The sequence below is a fragment of the Rattus norvegicus genome, chromosome 9 (assembly GCF_036323735.1).
Source record: "Rattus norvegicus strain BN/NHsdMcwi chromosome 9, GRCr8, whole genome shotgun sequence".
Lineage (NCBI taxonomy): Eukaryota > Metazoa > Chordata > Mammalia > Rodentia > Muridae > Rattus > Rattus norvegicus.
This window is the reverse complement of record NC_086027.1, coordinates 13,095,771-13,116,532: the sequence shown is the minus strand read 5'-3', so window position 1 is coordinate 13,116,532 and position 20,762 is coordinate 13,095,771.

Genomic DNA, 20,762 nt, shown 5'->3' with positions numbered 1-20,762 from the left:
CTGTTGAAGGGCATCTGGGATCTTTTCTTTTTCTGACTATTATAAATAAGGCTGCTATGAACATGGTGGAGCATGTGCCCTGTTGTATGTTGGAGCATCTTTTGGGTATATGTGTAAGAGAGGTATAGCTGGGTCCTCCGCTAGTGCTATGTCTAATTTTCTGAGGAACCTCTAGACTGATATCCAGAATGGTTGTACCAGTCTGCAATCTCACCAACAATGGAGGATTGTTCCTCTTTCTCACATCCCTGCAAGCGTCTTCTATAGACTGAGTGTTTGATCTTAGCCATTCAGAGTGGTGTGAGGTGGAATCTCAGGGTTGTTTTGATTTGCATTTCCCACATAACTAAAGATGTTGAACATTTCTTTTTGTGCTTCTCAGCCACTCCATATTCCTCAGCTATGAATTCTTTGTTTAGCTCTGAACTGCAATTTTTAATAGGGTTATTAGTCTCCCTGCAGTCCAACTTCATGATTTCTTGTATATTTTGGATATTAGCCCTCTATCAGTTGTAGGATTAGTAAAGGTCTTTTCCCAATCTGTTGGTTGCTGGTTTGTCGTAACGACAGTGTCCTTTGCCTTACAGAAGCTTTGTACCTTTATGAGGTCCCATTTGTCTATTCTTGATCATAGAGCATAAGCCATTCGTGTTTTGTTCAGGAAATTTTTTCCAGTGTCCTTGTGTTCAAGATTCTTCCCCGCTTTTGCTTCAATTAGTTTGAGTGATCTGGTTTGATGTAGAGGTCCTTGATCCACCTGGACTTAAGCTTTACACAGGGCAATAAGAAGAGGATGATTTGTACTCCTCCATATGCTGACCTCCATTTGAACCAGCACCCTTTGCTAAAAATGCTATCCTTTTTCCACTGGATGCTTTTGTCTCCTTTGTCAAAAATCAAGGGACCATAGGTGTGCTGGTTCATTTCTGGGTCTGCAGTTCTATTCCACTGGTCTATCTTCCTGTCTCTGTACCAATACCATACAGTTTTATCTCTAATGCTTTGTAAACTGCTTGAGTTCAGGGATGGTGATTCCCAGGGAAGTCCTTTTATTGTTGAGGATTGTTTTAGCTATCCTGCGTTACTTGTTATTCCAAATGAATTTGCAAATTGTTCTGTCTAACCCTATGAAGAATTGCAATCGAATTTTGATGGAGAGTGCATTGCAACTGTAGGTCACTTTGGGAAAATGGCCATTTTTACTATCTTCATACTTCCAAGCCATGAACATGGGAGATCTTTGCATTTTCTGAGATCTTCTTCAATTTCTTTCTTCAGATCATCAAGTTCTTGTCACACAGATCTTTCACTTGTTTGATAAAAGTCACACTGAGGTATTTTTATATGATTTGGGACTATTATGAAAGGTGTCATTTCCCTAATTTCTTTCTCAGCTTGTTTATCTTTTGTGTAGAGGAAGGCTACTGATTTGTTTGAGTTAATTTTATACCCAGCCACTTTGCTGAAGTTGTTTATCAGGCTTAGGAGTTCTCTGTTGTAACTTTTGGGGTGTCCCATGTATACTACCCTATCCTCTGCAACAGTGATATTTTGACTTCTTCCTTTCCAATCTGTATCCTTTTGACCTCCCTTTGTTGTCTGAGTTCTGGCTAATGCTGGGGACAACATACAATGGAGACATCTCAGTAGCCCGCAGTAGCTTTTTGTAAAAACTGGTTGTTTCCATTTCTCAAAACCTTAGCCCTGGACAACGGCTTTATAGATTTCATTTGTGTGTGACTGCCTATCAGTTGGCCTTGGTGTGCACAATTATTGTATTATATCTGACTTTCCTACTTCTTTCTCCTTCTGCTCTGGTGAATTCTTTGAAACTAGATGTTCCTTGATGTTATGATTCTTAGACAATTGGAAATTGATGCATAGGGGCACAGCACAGCACAGCCCTAGTGGCCCAGGTGGATACTGTGTATTCTCATCTTGGAAAAAATGTAATAACTGCAGAATTGTAGTTCTAGATTAGGGTTTGACTTGCAAAGACAGCTTGAAGAAAATAAGAGAAAATGAATTAGAGCCAACATTGGGACCCTAAGAAAGGAAAAAGTTATTGAAGTTAGGAAGTAAGTTTTACATAATATTATAGACTGGTTAAGGAAGTATAGAATATATAAAATAATATACTAGTAAACTAAGTCTAACTACTGGAACCCTTATGAGAGTCATTGTGTGCAAGGAACAGAACGCTAGTGGAATTACTGTGCTAAGGGTTACCTTGATTCTTTCTGGCCACTGCCTGGCAGTTTTGCCTATGTCATTTATCATTAGAGCTTCACAGGAAAATGCAATTAGCTGATCTCGGAGCTTTGGACTCTGAAGTATAAAAGTAAATGGTTAAAGTTTAAATCATGATAAGTTTACAATTATTATTATTATATTGGCCACAGGCCTGGGTATAGGGCAAGCCTGAAACTTTGGAGAACAGTTGTAATTCTTAGTTCTTGGTGAGATGTAGTCATTCTTTGCATTTGATTTGGCAATGATTATAAAATCTCTTTTTTCTACCCGCCTTTGGATTATTAATAAAGGACTGGGGCAAGAGAAAGGCTACAGAACATGTGAAGAGTAAATGAGAGAGAGCATGAGGGAGTGAAAGAGAGAGTAAATGACAGAGCTAATGTGAGAACAAATGTGAGAGCAAATGAGAGAGCATGACAAGAGCATGTGAAGAGTGAGTGGAGAGAGAATGTGAAGAGTGAATGAGGGAGCTAATGAGGGAGCAAGTCTGAGAACAAATGTGAGAGCCAGGGAGAGAGCATGAGGAGAGCATTTGAGAATGAGAGAGGAGAGAACTTGAGGTGTGTGTGAACACTGTGTGTGTGCATGACAGGAGAGTGCATGTGCTGTGTGTGAGATATGTGTGAGGTATGTGTGAAGACTGTGTGTGTGCGTGACAGGAGAGTGCATGTGCTGTGTGTGAGATATGTGTGAGGTGTGTGTGAAGATTGTGTGTGTGCATGACAGGAGAGTGCAAGTGGTGTGTGTGAGATATGTATGAGGTGTGTATGAAGATTGTGTGTACCTGACAGGAGAGTGCATATGGTGTGTGTGAGATATGTGTGAGGTGTGTGTGAAGATTGTGTGTGTGCATGACAGGAGAGTGCATGTGCTGTGTGTGAGATATGTATGAGGTGTGTATGAAGACTGTGTATGTGAGTGACAGGAGAGTGCATGTGGTGTGTGTGAGATATGTGTGAGGTGTGTGTGAAGATTGTGTGTGTGAGTGACAGGAGAGTGCATGTGGTGTGTGTGAGATATGTATGAGGTGTGTATGAAGACTGTGTATGTGAGTGACAGGAGAGTGCATGTGGTGTGTGTGAGATATGTGTGAGGTGTGTGTGAAGATTGTGTGTGTGAGTGACAGGAGAGTGCATGTGGTGTGTGTGAGATATGTGTGAGGTGTGTATGAATATTATGTGTATGTACGTGACAGGAGAGTGCATGTGGTGTGTGTGAGATATGTGTGAGGTGTGTGTGAAGATTATGTGTGCGTATGTGACAGGAGAGTGCATGTGGTGTGTGTGAGATATGTGTGAGGTGTGTATGAAGAGTGTGTGTGAGAATGAAAGGGTAATGAACAGACGTGTACATGATTGTGGGAGTTTGAGAAAAGAAAACTGCAATAAAAAAACCGGAATGTACAAAAGAATGCAGCGTGTGTGCAGCCTCAAGCTGAGAGAGAGAGAGAGAGAGAGAGAGAGAGAGAGAGAGAGAGAGAGGAGAGAATGACTTTAAGCCTTGAAGTTGCCTATCAGTTTGTACCCAAAGAGTCGTCTGTGGATATGTATTATGTGCCTTCCAGATAACCCTGCTTCCAGGTGAGAACTCTGATCCTGTGACCGAGGGCCAGGAAAGGCTGACAGAATGGCTGCTCCCCTGAGGGCAAAGGATAAAACTTTTAGGTCTATGACCTCCTAATTTATCTTTTCACCTGAAGACTTATTATTCAAATTTTCTTACTGGTATAAAACTATGATCCTGGTGAGCGTCTTGTCTCTTGGATGCTCAATCAGTTCTTTGTTGTCACAGACTGTTTGAGCTTACTCCAGTCACTGGGACTTATTCACACCTCAATTTTCCTGAACTTTTCAGATTTCTAACATTTGTGGCAAACTGCGTGGCAAAAGCAATGAATGTTGAGCACTTCCCTGGGGTCCAGTGCATATGGAGCTACGGGTGTATGGATATGGTAAATCCCTAGGAGTTACTCTAAGAATGTAGGACTGTGCTCTTAAGACCCCTCGTGACCTCACTTCACTTTGCCAGCTTTGTGGGCTTCTACACTGCTGCTCTGAGAAGAACTGAAAACTAATGAAATAGATGTGTAGCCTCCCATTACCTTTGTCATTGTTAGGATATTAGTAGGAGAGGTTTGATTGAAATATACTCTCAAAAATATTAACAAAACCATTGCCTCTTGTGTACCATCTGGATGAAGGACCAAGTTCACAGACATTTCTTCACAAACTTCCAAAAGCCAGCAAATTGGAGCATGAAGAAAGCCAAGTCCAAGGCATTCAAAACCAGCATCCTCACCAATGCAACCAGAAAAGGCTTTGGTAAAAGAAGGGAGGTACTGAGACAGTTGGCCCTCATACACTCAGAGAAGACTGTGCCAGGAGAATTGGGGAAGGATTGTGGGAGAGGAATTAAGTATCAGTAGTCAGTAAGCAGAACGTAAAGTGAAAAAGAAAAAATATATAAATAGAAATAAAACAAAGTTCTTTAACAAAATGGGATACAATGTATTGCTGAACTAACTAAGGTTTCAACAGAGGCCTTTCATCTCAATAACAGAAGCTTACCTAATCCAAAACATTGGGAAGCCATCCTACACTCCTGATTGGCTGGTTACCTGAGACCAAACAACATAGCTCTCTTCTTTATGCCTGTTTTCCTGATTTGAAAGTAAATAATGTGATCATCTGTGGTGTTGGTGGTAAGAATAAAATTCTTAACATGAATAATAGGACCATGCAGAGCATAGGCTTCACATTCTAGGTACAGAGTGAAGAGGTAGAGGGAATTACCAAAGAAAACAATAAGAATCCTAACAACAATTACAGAAATTATGAAATGAAATAAAACAAAAGCAAAAACAAAAATACCTTGTGGGTGCTGGTATTAAAGGCACGTATTAATTTTGACCAGCTTTGTAGGTATTTCCAATAAAAAGCAAACAAACAAACAAACAGCCTTATTAAAAGTGCTGCAGGTGCAGGAGAGAAAGCTGGGAGATGTCCTGTGCTGCTGCCCCCATGCTGTGATTCTGCAGCAACAACTTCCTTGGGAATAGGAACCTGTATGCAGTGGGATCCCTTGCTGGGCCTGTCATCTCAAAAAGAGGGGCTTCCCTAATCCCAAACCTTGGAATCCAGTTGACTTCAGGCCAGGAATGAAGTCAACCATCATTAGTGAAAGAGCAAGGGAAAAATTACATAGGAAAAAATATGTGCCTTAATCAGAAAAGATCCTCAACTTCTAAGGCCTCCACAATCTCCACCCCTCTCTTCTGAGCTGTGCATAGTTATGTTGTATAACTCCAGATGGTAGTAAAAGGCAGAGTTCTTCCCAGAAAACTCATACATGATTTTCACCCTGACATCTGTGAGGTGAGGTGGCATCGTATCACAGAGTCAGCACACCCAGGATAAGGACACAGAAGCCACAGATGACAATGCCAAATGGACTCCCTCCTGAACTTATGGACCCATTAAAATTGAGGTTTAGCCTAACCTTAGGCCATTCCACTCCCTGCCCATCCGCCTGATTTTTATGTTTGCTCTGAATAAAAGATCAGCGTGCAGCCCCAAATATCCTCAGGATTGGACTTGGAAATTCAGGAAGAACGATATTGGAGAAGGGATGGCTATGTGGTTACAATGTGGTAACACAATGTCCAGGTTGACGTTTGCTCGCTGATGTCCGATTTCACTGTCTTGTTATATTTGAGAAAGGGAGGATGTCCAACTTAATATATAAAAGGTACAGAAATTTATTATTTTATATATGCCCTGTAGTTGATCCCTATGTTTCAAGAAAAAAGGAGTTTTTATTCTAAAAAAATAAGATAATAGACCATTGATTTTGTGAAATACATGGATATGTAAATAAAAACAATGTCAACTGTCAAGGACTGCACAGTAAGCAAATATTTCCAGGTTTTATACACTCAGAGGTCTAGAAGAAACATATTGGCCTCCATAAAAAGGAAAACCTTAGGAATCGAAATGTGTGTCACATGCATTGTCTCGAGTAGTAGATTTACTTTTAAGAAAAAACTCCCTCTTCCTTGGTCCCTAGAGATTTGGGTGCTAAGAAAAATCTGTTCTCTCATTCAGGTTGTAAGCAGCCCTCCCCAGCAAAAGCACTGTTGAGTTCTAATGATGCACAGAGAAACATCTAGCTTAGCAATAGAGGTTGCCAAATGCTATTCCCAGTGATGTATGAGAGACTGGAGGAAAGGGTCCACACAGAAATTGATCAATTTTTGGAGAGCTAGTTAGCAGGTAGGTCATAGAACTTCCCAGTGGCATCATCAGTAAGCCCTTCACTGGACAATCTATTGTATCTAAGAGATCCCTAGAATCTTCTGTGATGTCACCGGTGTTGTGGTGACTCCAACTGCCTTTGGGATATTCCTTCAGTTCCCTTTGGGTTCACAAACAGGCATGTTTCGCCAGCCGCTCAGGCTATTTCAGAAGGAAAGTGTTGATCAAGGAGAGACCACACCAAGGCTGAAGGAAGATGACCTCCTCTCATCTTCCTTGGAAGGAAGGAAATCATTCTGGGGAAGGCTTGGTGAGTCCTGGGCAGAGTTGGGGAACATCCTCAAGGAGGTATGTTTGAGATGTGCCTTCTAAGATTAGGCCTTACAAGCAGGAGCCTTGGGATTTCTCAAAGGCAAACCAAGAGTCAGGAGTTCCTGATCTTTAAGAGAGAAAGCCAGAAAGTGGTAAGCCTTCAGTGTCTTTTCTTGAAGCTTTTTAACTGTGAGTGTCAATGCATGGCAGGAGGAGGCACAGTGAGATTAAAAATGTGACCATCCATGGTTGGGAGTTGAAGCATTTCTTCCTCTAGATTACTGTAGGTTACATAAGTCTCTGATGGTGAGAACAAGGAAGGATGCACCCCGAGAAATGAATTGAGTTCTCAGACACTTTGGGTGGAACACACATGATTAGAGCCTGATGGTGCTAAGCAGTATGAACTCCAGGATTAACTGAAACACATCTGATATGAGATAACAACGTCCCAGATGTTTATGTATCAGTCAGGTTATACTATTCAGGGTGAGGGGTCCTGTAATAGTGAATGTGGCACGTGTATGGCATTAGAGGTTGGGAAGAGGGACATAGCTTAAGAATCCACCTTTAAGAAAGCTTTTCTGCTCTTTAAGGGATTCACCCAGTCTCTACCATTTCCCCTTCCTCACCTCCTCTTAGGATTCAGAATGATCTTTTCTGCCCATGGGCCACCAAATATGCAAATTCACTTGGGTTTATCTATTTACAGGTTTTGGTAGGAAGGCATCATCCCAAAATGTCATCAGTAAGCAAGAGGAGTGTTTAAAGGAACTGGAGGAACTTAAATTTGAAATCCAGAAGTGTCAATTCGAGAGGGATGAATTTTATCAAATCCTGGACCTTTATATCTATGATAATTCGGACCACAGGTAGTCATTATGGCCAGTAACCTGCTCACTGTCTTGTGCTTTCTCTCTGCTAACCCAAGATTTCCTCTTAGCACAAGAGAGGTTTACCTCTCATCCTGGATTTTAAGGAGATTTGGAAGGCATTTGCTTGTGAGATAAGCTAGGTCCTGTGTGTTTAGGGTCAACCTCTTTTGTACTTGACCCTGAGCTCCTTGGATTAGCATTGGTTCTGTCAACAGCTAGAAGGACCTGGTCACACTTGCTGCCTCTAAGTGAGGGGATGAAATGCCTGCACGTCATCCCTCTTTTCCTCTAATTTTTTTCATTATACACTGATTCTATGGCACCTCCATGCATGTAGTTGGGATTCTGCTTGTGTTTGTATATTGATTGGTATGTAAGTATGTGAAAGTGTTTGTGGGTATTAAGCTCTCGGTCAGGGAGTCTGGGGAGTTTCATGGGATCTTAGGATATGTCTGATGGACAGTTTGCAGGTCATGATAGTGGGGATGCCCACATGGATCAACTGAGCACTTTGCATCTTCTGTTTACTTAGGTGGTAGATAGGACTCTCCTGAGGGAAGGAGGGGTTACAAATCCTCTTCCCTGTCAAAGTAGTTATGCCCTCTGGGAATTCATGGAACAGTAGGAAACAAGGTTTGAGAATCCCTGTTTTCATAACAAAAGAAATATCATCACAACTATCTGTTAGACCCAAGCCACTGCAGTACAGTTGGTCTTGGGGGAACCATATCTCCACAGTCTTAGAAAATGTCCATATTTCAAAATAACTCTTTGCTGATTTGCGTAGAAATATTTCCTTGAAAGAATTGTTGGAGTCTCACTGTTGTGTTTTTGCTCTGGTCTTTGTGTTTGCCACATTCTTCCCTCCCCCCACATTTCTTAAATTTCAATTTTTTATTGGGTTTTTTTAATTTACAATTCACTTAATTCTGAAATGCTGAGTTCAGATGGTTATTTTTTTCTTGGGCCATGCCCCACAACAGGCTGGATGTCGAATTGCCAATACTTCAATCCGAACATGAGATGAGAATGATGGCTATGCAAATGATGACCAGTTCAAAGTGAGGCCATGGAGTGGTACAAGGAGCTCATACAAGTGAACAGTTCCTACCGGTGAGTCGCTGACAGAGATGAGAACCCAGCACTAGGCAGGGAATGCTCCTGTCCTGTATGACATTGAACCAAAGTCAGGGCACTGGTTCTGTAGTGTCTGACTTTTAACAAGAAGCCTGCCTCCTGGCAAGGGTCTTATGTTTGTAGCTCTTGGACTCAGTTGTCCTACATGTGAAGGGTATAGAAGACCCTCCAATTGTTATTTTCCCCATTAAGGATCCTCTAGATAGAAAGTTTTGTACTGTGATGGGAATATCAATCAACTCTGAATCTCTAGGACTCTGACAGAAGATTTAAAGATCTGTGATCGATGAGAAACACATGGAAAGATTGTATATCTATTGGGACTTCAATTACCCCTCAGAGGGGATTTTCCCACTACGTGAAGATGGTTTTAGCATATCATGGACATATAAGCACCCATATGGACCATTTCTTCTTCCTGGATTTATATAAACCGTCTTAGTGTCAGGATTATCAGAAGTACTTTGATTCATGTTGAATGTGGATTCTGGATTTGACCTCCTCTAATTGGTGCTAACTTGTATAGTGTGGCTCTGTTCTGGGGATGTCTGGGGATGAGGTATTCCTTGAAGGGATGATTTGACTTGCAAGAGTGACAGGCAAATAGAAGCTGGCTGGGTTTACCTTTTTTGTTTGTGGTTCAGCATCAGGCACTCCCAGCTTCTGCGTGAACAAACTCAATTGAAGAACAATATACAGATTTTGCTGAATGAGAAGAGAGAACTGCTGGTGGAGCAGACTGAACGGCCAGCATCCTGTGTGGAGGCAAAGAGGCTCTGTGAAGAGGCCGGAATGAACATCTGTGTCCCCAGTGCAAAGGAACAGCAGGTAGGATTAGGCCTACAGGTCAGGTTGTCCTCAGGTCTTTCCATAAACATAGACAAACCAATGTAACTGTCTATTGACTGATCCATGTCCTGACCTAGGTCTCATCCAAGTGTTCATTCATGTGATGGTTTACAAGGCTTTCTGTGGAGATAGCCCCTCTTCAGGAAACTGCATGTTTGGAAAGCGAATGCTCCTGCTCTTCGAGAATCTGCATTTTATTAAGGGAGATGGGTTGATCACATATCACAGCACTACATGCCATGTGTGTGGAGGGTGCTATGTGGGAGCCCCTCTTTAGACTAGAACAGGGCTTTGAGGGATGAAGCAAAAGCCTGGAGCTCATTTTCATTACAGGGATCTTGTGAGACTCCAGGAAGTAAGTAGTTTTCAAGGAGGAGAGGCTGGTGGAAATGGCAAAGAACCGGTTCTCATTTGTGGTGGCTTTTGTTCTTCCTCCCCTCATGTCCCTGTATATGAAGATGGTGACTTCATACTTCATAGATCTTGGGTAACTACAGAGCCTGAGGAGCAGCATGTCAGTCCTGTCTTATTTGAGTGCTCCTGGAGAGTTCATATGTGGGCCTTACAATCTGAAGCTGGATAGAAGACCAAGGATGTGGAAAAGGTTTCTCAAAGGCTGAGGGTTGGCATGAGAGATTTGAGACTTCAAGAACAAAGTTATCCGTATATACCCCCAATTCTCACCAAGAAAGGTGCATTGCTGTGCTGATCTGCATTTTAGGGAGCATGCGGGGAGGCCAGTTCATGACATGCAGTTTTGTCCAGTCATTATCCAACTTCGTCCTTTAAGCCTAGGTCTCTCAACAAACTTGAAGCTTCCTTTTTTGTGCTGTCCAGCAGTCTTTGCATCACCGGTCCAGTTCCAGGTGGAGCCCTGTCTCTTATTTGTCTCAACACATTCTTAAACCATTCAACTATTTTCAAAATAAGGATTAGATTTCTTCACTTTACCTGAACAGAGGTATCCCCCGGGAAGATTCTGGATTGTCTTATTGGCTTCACCATGATCTTGCATGGAATCCTAGAGTGCATCCCTCTGCTGACATTGCTTTGCTGACTATATCATGGGCACGGCATTCTTTCAGGATAGATTCCCTCTCAATATTGTACACAGTGCTGCATTTCAGAAAAGTCAGGGTATGTTATTTCTTTAGCCTCCTTCTGACTGACATTGAGGTTGTTTTAACATCACATGAACTTTAATGTGATGAAAAGTTCCTGGTAAATGACCATGAGTCCCTGTCTTGTCTGATGGTTCCAAGGTCTTCTATGAAGAAAACAGGGTAGTTTTAGTGAGGGGCCTATGATGAGTCAACATAGAGCTTGATGGAGTCTTTTCCTAGAATCTCTCTCTTGGGAATTTGATGTTGTATTGTTTAGGCTATCTGTGCAGAACATGTAACTTACTTGTAAAACCAACAAGTATCTGCATAGAAAGGTTTCCTGAAGTGGAAATGAGTACAGGCCAGGGCAGCACAGCCTGCTTGAGTCTAAGAGACTTGTACACAGCATAGCTCCCACTAATTCCTCACTCAACAGGAAATGTGCTGCACAAGATCAAAGTTTTCATTTGTGCGTGCAAGTGAGTATCTGTGTATTTCTGTGTGTTTGTGTGTGTTTGTGTTTGCAGTAGTGAATGTGTTTCCCTCTATTTCCAAGTTTCATGAGAAAAGTACTCTAAGAGTTCACTTTACATCTATGAAACATGAAATACAGCTGCCCAGTCATTTGGCATCTCCATCCAGCTCTGTACAGCAAAAGGACACTTAAGGTATTAATTTATTCTGTTTTCAAAAATACCGTAACAGAATTATCTCGTGAAGTCTGGGGGAGGAGTGGGAAATATGTTCAAGTGAGTCGTGTTTCACAGTGGTAACAAATGGTACAGGCCTGGAGCTTGCAGGTCCCTTTTAGTTATGGTGTAAAAGAAGGACAATCAAGTCCTGTAGAAATGCAACCCCCCAAAAAGAGGACACAAAAACACCTGTAAAGTTAGATTTTCAAGTGATTAGGGGTAAAACTACTGGTCTGCATTGAAATCCTTTGGAGCACATCAAAGGAAAGGAGTACAGGGAGGTAAGGGGGGCTTCTCTCTAAAATCCATGAGTTTATGCGGCTTCTCTGTTCTTTGTGAATGGTGAAAGCCCACTGGAAGGGTGTGTCACTCACTGTGTCTTCTCCAAGGTTGCTTTCCACATGGCCTGCTACCATTTCTCTCCAGCTACCTTGGCACACTACAGCTTCCGCTGGGAGTTTGGCTTGGATTTTATTCATTGAGAATTTGAGTTGCTTGGAGTTGTATTGTCATCCAGCAAAAGCCCCATAGCTATGCTGTGGTGCAAGAACAGGGCAGTGTCAGGAGCCCGTTTGGTGCACAGATAATCTAAAGCGCTCCCCTATGTTATCTGTGTAGCATTCTGCAAGTGCTGTCAATCAACATCATTTTCTCTCCCTTAATTTCAGCCTCAATGGAGTTAGGAGAAATGATGAATTTCAGATGAGTCTGGGAGTGTAAGAACAGGTAGCCCTATGAGAAGCCATGTTCAGAAAGTGGAACAGAAGGTTTAGTTAACCCAGTGATTCCACAACAAGGAGTAGGTGTTGCCATTGCAACTAGGGCACATCAGTGTTGTAGTGGTCCCAGAGTAGCCCTGAAGGAGAATCTATCCAGACGTCCATCAGGCAAGAAGTAAAAGTGTACCATAGGGTGGAGCCCTTCCATAGATTCTGATTCAGTCTGAGAAAATCCATGCAAGCTTTTACGTACTTACTCAAAATATCTGTGGCACAATCACATTACGGGGAGAAAAATTGTTGATTTTGATCCTGGTTATGGAGATTTCCTATGATTCTAGCTTTGGGCATGAAGTCACTCAGGCTATGGTAAAGACAGCTCAGATTAGAAGAAGCTGCACACTTTGGGGAAAGTCTGAAACAGTGAACAAGAACAAGAGTCTAGTCTAAAACCAACATATGATCCTTTGCTGAGCAACAAGACAGCTCTACACAGCCTTTGGGACTTGCTAAGCCAGATTGTTAATGGGGAAAGAACCCTGAGTCTATGTCGGTTTATGGGAGGACAGCACATCACTGACTGAGCTGTCTATAGGCTCTATTCACTATGTACATATTCCACTCAACATTTGTTTTTATGCCTCCAGCGTATACTGGGGAGTCTTTACATTAAGCATTAATGTTCAGGTAGGAACACAGGCTGGAAGAAGCCATTTGAATATCCTTTCCCTATATAAGTACCCGTTTTGGGTGAATGACCACCTACATGGATTTCAGCCTCAGGCAGCTAAAGAGCTACTCAGAGTATAGTTCTGGTACAGTTCATGTGAATTTTGCCCATGAAACAATATATATGATCCTCTGGATTTCTTGCTATGTTCTACTCCTTTCTTCCTGTGATCTCTCTGGAAAGATCTGAGGACATTTTCTCTTCTGTCCTCTTAGAAATTGCCTTACACTAGCCATAGACTTACAGGGGTGCTGGTGTGTTTCTACATCACAATCACCTTTAATGTCCGTGTGTACGCTGGGAAGATTTGCATGGAGCACATTCTCAGTGATTACAGGATCCATGCAATTCCCATGGATTTGATGTGAGATGGCTTCTCTGTGCATTTGCAGGTACAGTGCTTAAAATGGAACCTAGGCAGGTTCCTACACTGCAAACATAATCAGAACTTTCACCTCAATTCTAGGCATCTTCTCCAGAAGGCATCCACATGGTATTGTAGGTTGCTCATCCCTCTCTTGAACTCAGATTCAGACATAGGTACAATGTTATTATTCAACATAATATATCTGGACCAGTGGAAAAATACGCTCATTTTTCTCTAAATTCCAATACAGTGTATAGTCCACAGTTCAAATTCTAGCAGTTTTAAAAGCTGAGATACAAATCCAAGAGCAGGTACTCTATGACACTTGGGGATGCAGGGACTGACCTCAGCTGACAGGTCATGCTGGATTGTCCAACTGAATAGAGCTGATGTAAGAGGGAGAGTTGAAAGACTGAACCTCCAGTGAACTAGACTGTGGGGGGGAGGGCAGCAATGGGGGGAGGGTTGGAAGGGGAACACCAATAAGGAAGGGGAGGGGGTAGGGGGATGTTTGCCCGGAAACCGGGAAAGGGAATAACACTCGAAATGTATACAAGAAATACTCAAGTTAATAAAAAAAAAAAGAGGGAGAGCTGAATTGACAACCACTCACTAAACCTTTATTCCTTTGCTCTGCTAGGTCTGAAATTCTCCAGGAGAAACTCGAACAAGACACAAACCAGGGCAAGATCTCCCTTGGAGAGAAGTGCTACAGGAGGAGAACTAAGTGTGCACAGCAAATACACCACTATTGCATCTCATCTGTAATGTCCATAGCAATTGTGGACTGCATTTTCCTCCTTTAGTTTTATTTCTTTGGATTGAATAGGCTGTACTTTCACCTCCCCACCCTCCAGCAAGTGTAAACTTTTGGAGGGACTCAGAGAAGTGCTGATGCACATCAATCAAGAGGTGCTGGTCATCCTGAAAGACGGTGCACGTGTAAATGTGTATTGTCCTGGTGGGTCATCCAGAAGAGTTTCATGGAGATCAGTTCACAACATTGGAAAGACTTTGAGATAAAGTCTGTAATATCATTTCTACTCAGTATTGGATGGCTTTGTCCTTAATACCCCCACTCCAACAAAACAGACCTACTTCCACTCCTCTTGGAAAGATTATTACCACCAGTAACTGCTTGTCTACTGTGTCTCCAAGGAAAGACACAGGCTATAAATCTATTCTGCAGAAGGAGCAGCAAAAAATGCTTAGCGCAGCTCCTCTATTTAAAGTGTGGCTGAGTTTTCATTATTTTGGTTATTTGGTTTTCCTCCTATTCATTTGAAGTTTTGTTATTTATGTGTTGTTGTTTTGTTCATTTGCTTTTCTATTTTGATAAGGATATAGACTGTATATATTGACAACCTGCATCTGGTTACTATCAAGTAAATTGGATGTATCCTGGTGAAAAAAAGAGTAATCTCAAACTCTTCACTCTTAAGAACCTTCTTTATTGATCATTAGTGTCAACATCTGAAGTCCCACAGCTATCAGGGAGGGATGGATCTCTGCATTCTCATGGGGACTGGGCATCAAAATCACTTCCCAGTCAGACTGAGATTCAAAGGCAATTATACAGTCACTGTTCACTGTGTTCCAAACTCTGTGAATTTCAACTTCATATTGCATATATTACCCACTGTGTATGCTTACTGTCAAATATATAGTTACCTCTAAATTATACTCTGTGGATGAGAGTGTTGAACAAATTAATGGGATAAACATTAATTTCTCTGTAATATCTCTCAGGACATATAAACTTGGCATAAGGGAGTTTAAAGCAATCAGGAAGCCTGCACCCAAATCCCGTGGTGGAGAGTGCTGAACACCCAGGAATGCAGATACTCCTGATGCCACAGGACAGAAAGCCATTTCTGCCCAACTTTGCCCACATCTCTTGCCCAATATTAATCTGCATGATGCCTCTGGAAACAGGAATATAGGAGCAGTCAGTGGCAGGAACCTGCTTGGTTCAGCCTGGGCCCAGAACCAACCCAGGCCCTGAGCATATTTGAAGAAAACCAGAGGCATACAATTCTGTTTCCTGATTGTGGCTTTTTTTTATTTGAAGTTCTAAACACCATTTTGTTGTTTTTGAATTTTAATTGGATATTTTTCATTATGAATTCAAATGTTATTCCTTCCTTGTTTTCCAGAAATAAGTCTGAATACCATCGCCCTCCCCCTCTTCTATAAAGGTGTTCCGTTCACCATCCATCCACTTTCCCAGCCTAGGCAGGACCAAGGGCTGCTCATTCCATTTGTGCCCAAGAGGACCATCCTCTGATACACATGCAGATGGAGCCATGGCACAGTCCCTGTATAGTGATTGGGAAGTGGTTTAGTCTCTGGGAACTCTGCTTGGCAGGCATGGTTGTTCTTATGGGGTTGTTAGTCCCTTCAGCTCTTCCAATCTTTCTGTAATTCCTCCAACTGAGGTCCAGTTCTCAGTTCAATGGTTTGCTGCTAGCATTCTCCACTGTATTTGACATGCTCTGGCTGTGCCTCTCAGGAGACATCTATATCCAGTTCCTGTCAGCCTGCACCTCTTAGCTTCATCCACCTTATCTAGTTTGAAGGCTGTATGTGTATAGGTCACTCGTGGGGTAGACTCTGAATGGCCATTCCTCCAGGCTCTGTTTTAAACTTTGTCTCCCTATCCCTTCAATAGGGATTCTTCTTCTCTTTTAAAGGAAGAAGTGAAGCATCAGTATTTTGGTCATCCTTCCTGAATTTGATTTGGTCTGTGAATCTTGGGGAATTCCAGCATTTGGGCTAATATCCACTTATCAATGAGTGCAAACCATGTGTGTGTTTCTGTGATTGGGTTAACTCACTCAGGATGATATGTTTTAGTTCATTCTATTTGCCTATGAAATTCATGAAGTCATTGTTTTTGATACCACTGTAGTACTCCATTGTGTAGATGTACCACACTTTCTGTTTCCATTCCTCTGTTGAAGGGCATCTGGGATCTTTTCATTTTCTGACTATTATAAATATGGCCGCTATGAACATAGTGGAGCATGTGCCCTCTTGTATGTTGGAGTATCTTGTGGGAATATGTGCAAGAGAGGTATAACTGGGTCGTCAGCTAGTGCAATGTCTAATTTTCTGAGGAACCTCCAGACTGATATCCAGAATGGTTGTACCAGTCTGCAATCTCACCAACAATGGAGGAGTGTTCCTCTTTCTCATATCCATGCAAGCATCTTCTGTTGCCTGAGTATTTGATCTTAGGCATTCAGACAGGTGTGAGGTGGAATCTCAGGGTTGTTTTGATTTGCATTTGCCTTATAACTAAAGATGTTGAACATTTCTTTTGGTGCATCTCAGCCACTCCATATTCCTCAGCTCTGAATTCTTTGTTTAGCTCTGAACTGCAATTTTTATTAGGGTTATTAGTCTCCCTACAGTCCAACTTCATGAGTTCTTTGTATATTTTGGATATTAGCCCTCTATCAGTTGTAGGATTAGTAAAGGTCTTTTCCCAATCTGTTTGTTGCTGTTTAGTCTTAACCACAGTGTCCTTTGCCTTACAGAAACTTTGTACCTTTATGAGGTCCCATTTGTCTACTCTTGATCTTAGAGCATAAGCCATTCATGTTTTGTTCAGGAAATTTTTTCCAGTGTCCTTGTGTTCAAGATTCTTCTCCACTTTTGCTTCTCTTCGTTTGAGTGTATCTGGTTTGATGTAGAGGTCCTTGATCCACCTGGACTTAAGCTTTGTCCAGGGCAATTAGCAGGGGATGATTTGTACTCCTCCATATGCTGACCTCCAGTGGAACCAGCACCATTTGCTGAAAAAGCTATCTTTTTTCTACTGGATGGTTTTGTCTCCTTTGTCGAAAATCAAGTGCCCATAGGTGTGTGGGTTCATTTCTGGGTCTGCAATTCTATTCCACTGGTCTATCTTCCTGTCTCTGTACCAACACCATACAGTTTTTATCACTAATGCTCTGTAAACTGCTTGAGTTCAGGGATGGTGATTCCCAGGGAAGTCCTTTATTGTTGGGGATGGTTTTAGTGATCCTGTGTTCTTTTGTTATTCCAAGTGAATTTGTAAATTGTTCTGTCTAACCCTATGAAGAATTGGATTGGAATTTTGATGGGGATTGCATTGAATCTGTAGGTCACTTTGGGTAAAATGGCCATTTTTACTATCTTCATCCTGCCAACCCACGAGCATGGGAGATCTTTCCATTTTCTGAGATCTTCTTCAATTTCTTTCTTCAGATCATGAAGTTCTTGTCACACAGATCTTTCACTTGTTTGATAAAAGTCACACTGTGGTATTTTTATATTATTTGGGACTGTTATGAAAAGTGTCATTTCCCTAATTTCTTTCTCAGCTTCTTTATCTTTTGTGTAGAGGAAGGCTACTGATTTGTTTGAGTTAATTTTATACCCAGGCACTTGCTGAAGTTGTTTATCAGGCTTAGGATTTCTCTGGTGTAACTTTTGGGGTGAATCAATTGTACTCTTCTGTCGTCCGCAATAGTGATATTTTGACATCTTCCTTTCCAATCTGTATCCCTTTGACCTCCTCTTGTTGTCTGATTGCTCTAGCTAATGCTGGGGACAACATACAATGACAGGGACTGCAGGCAGTAGGCCGGGATGGAGACATCTCAGAAGCCTGCAGCAGCTCCTTGTAAAGTAGGGTGGCTTCTGGAACCCTGAGAAGCAGGAGACACATCTCTCCATGAACCCACCATCTGAAATAAGAGGCTGCCTGCAGCAGTCCGGGATGGAGACATCTCATTAGCCCGCAGTAGCTCTTTTTAAAAACTGGTTGTTTCCATTTCTCCAAACCTTATCCCTGGACAAGGGCTGTATAGATTTCATTTGTGTGTGACTGCCTATCAGGTGGCCTTGGTGTGCACAATTATTCAATTATGTCTGACTTTCCTACGTCTTTCTACTTCTGCTCTGGTGAATTCTGTGAAACTAGATGTTCCTTGAGGTTATGATTCTTAGACAATTGGAAATTGATGCATAGGGGCACAGCACAGCATATCCCTAGCGGCCCAGGTGCATATTGTGTATTCTCATCTTGGAAAATATGTAATAACTGCACAATTGAAGTTCCAGATTAAGGTTTGACTTGCAAAGACAGCTTGAAGAAAATAAGAGAAAATGAATTAGAGCCAACAATCGGGCGCTAGGAAAGGAAAAGGTTATTGAAGTTAGGAAATAAGTCGTATATAATATTACAGACTAGTTAAGGAAATATAGAATATATAAAATTATATACTAGTAAACTAAGTCAAACTACTGGAACTCTTATGAGAGTCATTGTGTGCAAGGAACAGAAAGCTAGTGGAATTACTGTGCTAAGGGTTACCTTGATTCTTTCTGGCCACTACCTGGCAGTTTTGCCCATGTCATTTATCATTAGAGAGTCTCAGGAAAATGCAATTAGCTGACCTCGGAGCTTTGGACTCTGAAGTATAAAAGTAAAGAATTAAAGTTTAAATAATGATAAGTTTACAATTATTATTATATTGGCCACAGGCCTGGGTATAGGGGAAGCCTGAAACTTTGGGGAACAGTTGCAATTCTTAGGACTTGGTGGGATGTAGTCATTCTTTGCATCTGATTTGGCAATGATTAAAAAATGTCATTTTTCTACCCGCTTTTGCATCAAGAATAAAGGACTGGGGCAAGAGAAAGGCTACAGAACATGTGAAGAGTAAATGAGAGAGAGCATGAGGGAGTGAATGAGAGAGTAAATGACAGAGCAAATGTAAGAACAAATGTGAGAGCGAATGAGAGAGCATGAGAAGAGCATGTGAAGAATGAGTGGAGTGAGAATGTGAAGAGTGAATGAGGGAGCTAATGAGAGAGCGATTCTGAGAACAAATGTGCGAGCCAGGGAGAGAGCATGAGGAGAGCATGTGAGAATGAGTGAGGAGAGAATGTGAGGTGTGTATGAAGATTGTGTGTGTGCGTGACAGGAGAGTGCATGTGGTGTGTGTGAGATATGTATGAGGTGTGTATGAAGATTGTGTGTGTGCGTGACAGGAGAGTGCATGTGGTGTGTGTGAGATATGTATGAGGTGTGTATGAAGATTGTGTGTGTGCGTGACAGGAGAGTGCATGTGGTGTGTGTGAGATATGTGTGAGGTGTGTATGAAGACTGTGTGTGTGCGTGACAGGAGAGTGCATGTGGTATGTGTGAGATATGTATGAGGTGTGTGTGAAGATTGTGTGTGTGCGTGACAGAAGAGTGCATGTGGTGTGTGTGAGATATGTATGAGGTGTGTATGAAGATTGTGTGTGTGCGTGACAGGAGAGTGCATGTGGTGTGTGTGCGATATGTGTGAGGTGTGTATGAAGACTGTGTGTGTGAGTGACAGGAGAGTGCATGTGGTGTGTGTGAGATATGTATGAGGTGTGTATGAAGATTGTGTGTGTGCGTGACAGGAGAGTGCATGTGTTGTGTGTGAGATATGTGTGAGGTGTGTATGAAGATTGTGTGTGAGAATGAAAGGGTAATGAACAGACGTGTGCATGATCGTGGGAGTATGAGAAAAGAAAATTGCAATTAAAAAGGCAGAGTGCACAAAAGAATGTTAAGTGTGTGTAGCCACAAAATGTGTGTGTGTGTGTGTGTGTGAGAGAGAGAGAGAGAGAGACAGAGAGAAAGACAAGAGACAGTGAGAGAGACAGAAACAGAGAGAGAGAGAGACAATGACTTTAAGCCTTGAAGTTGCCTATCAGTTTGTACCCAAAGAGGAGTCTGTGGATATGTATTATGCGCCTTCCAGATAACCCTGCTTCCAGGTGAGAACTCTGATCCTGTGAGAGGCCAGGAAGGGCTGAAAGAATGGCTGCAACCCTGAGGCCAGAGGATAAAACTTTTTGGCCTAGAACTCCTAATTTATCTTTTCATCTGAAGCCTTAATATTAAAATTTTCTTACTGGGAAAAGACTATGATCCTGGTGAGCGTCTTGTCTCTTGGATACTCAAGCAGTTGTTTGTTGTCACAGACTGTTTGAGCTTACTCCTCCAGTCACTGGGACTTATTCACACCTTTAAATTTGGTGAACTTTTCAGATATCTAACATTTGTGGCAAACTGAGTGACAAATGCAATGAATGTTGAGCACTTCGCTGGGGTCCAGTGCATATACAGCTACGGGTGTATGGATATGATAAGTCCCTATGAGTTACTCTAAGAAAGTAGGACTGTGCTATTAGGACCTGTCCCGCGCGCGACTTTTCACCGGCAAGGAGCACGCGGACATTTAGAAATCCTTACTGTGACCACTTTATTAATCTTAGAAGAGGAAAAACCACGCCGCGCCAACATGGCGCGCTTATAAAACCCTAGTGAGGCGCACCCACACCTGATTGGTTGTTACCCATGATCTCATAAGGCACGCCCAAGAGTGGGCAAAGACCTGGCACGAAGGCACTCTTGCACATGCGCACAGTTAACTTCCTGAAAGGGGGCCGGCTGGTGC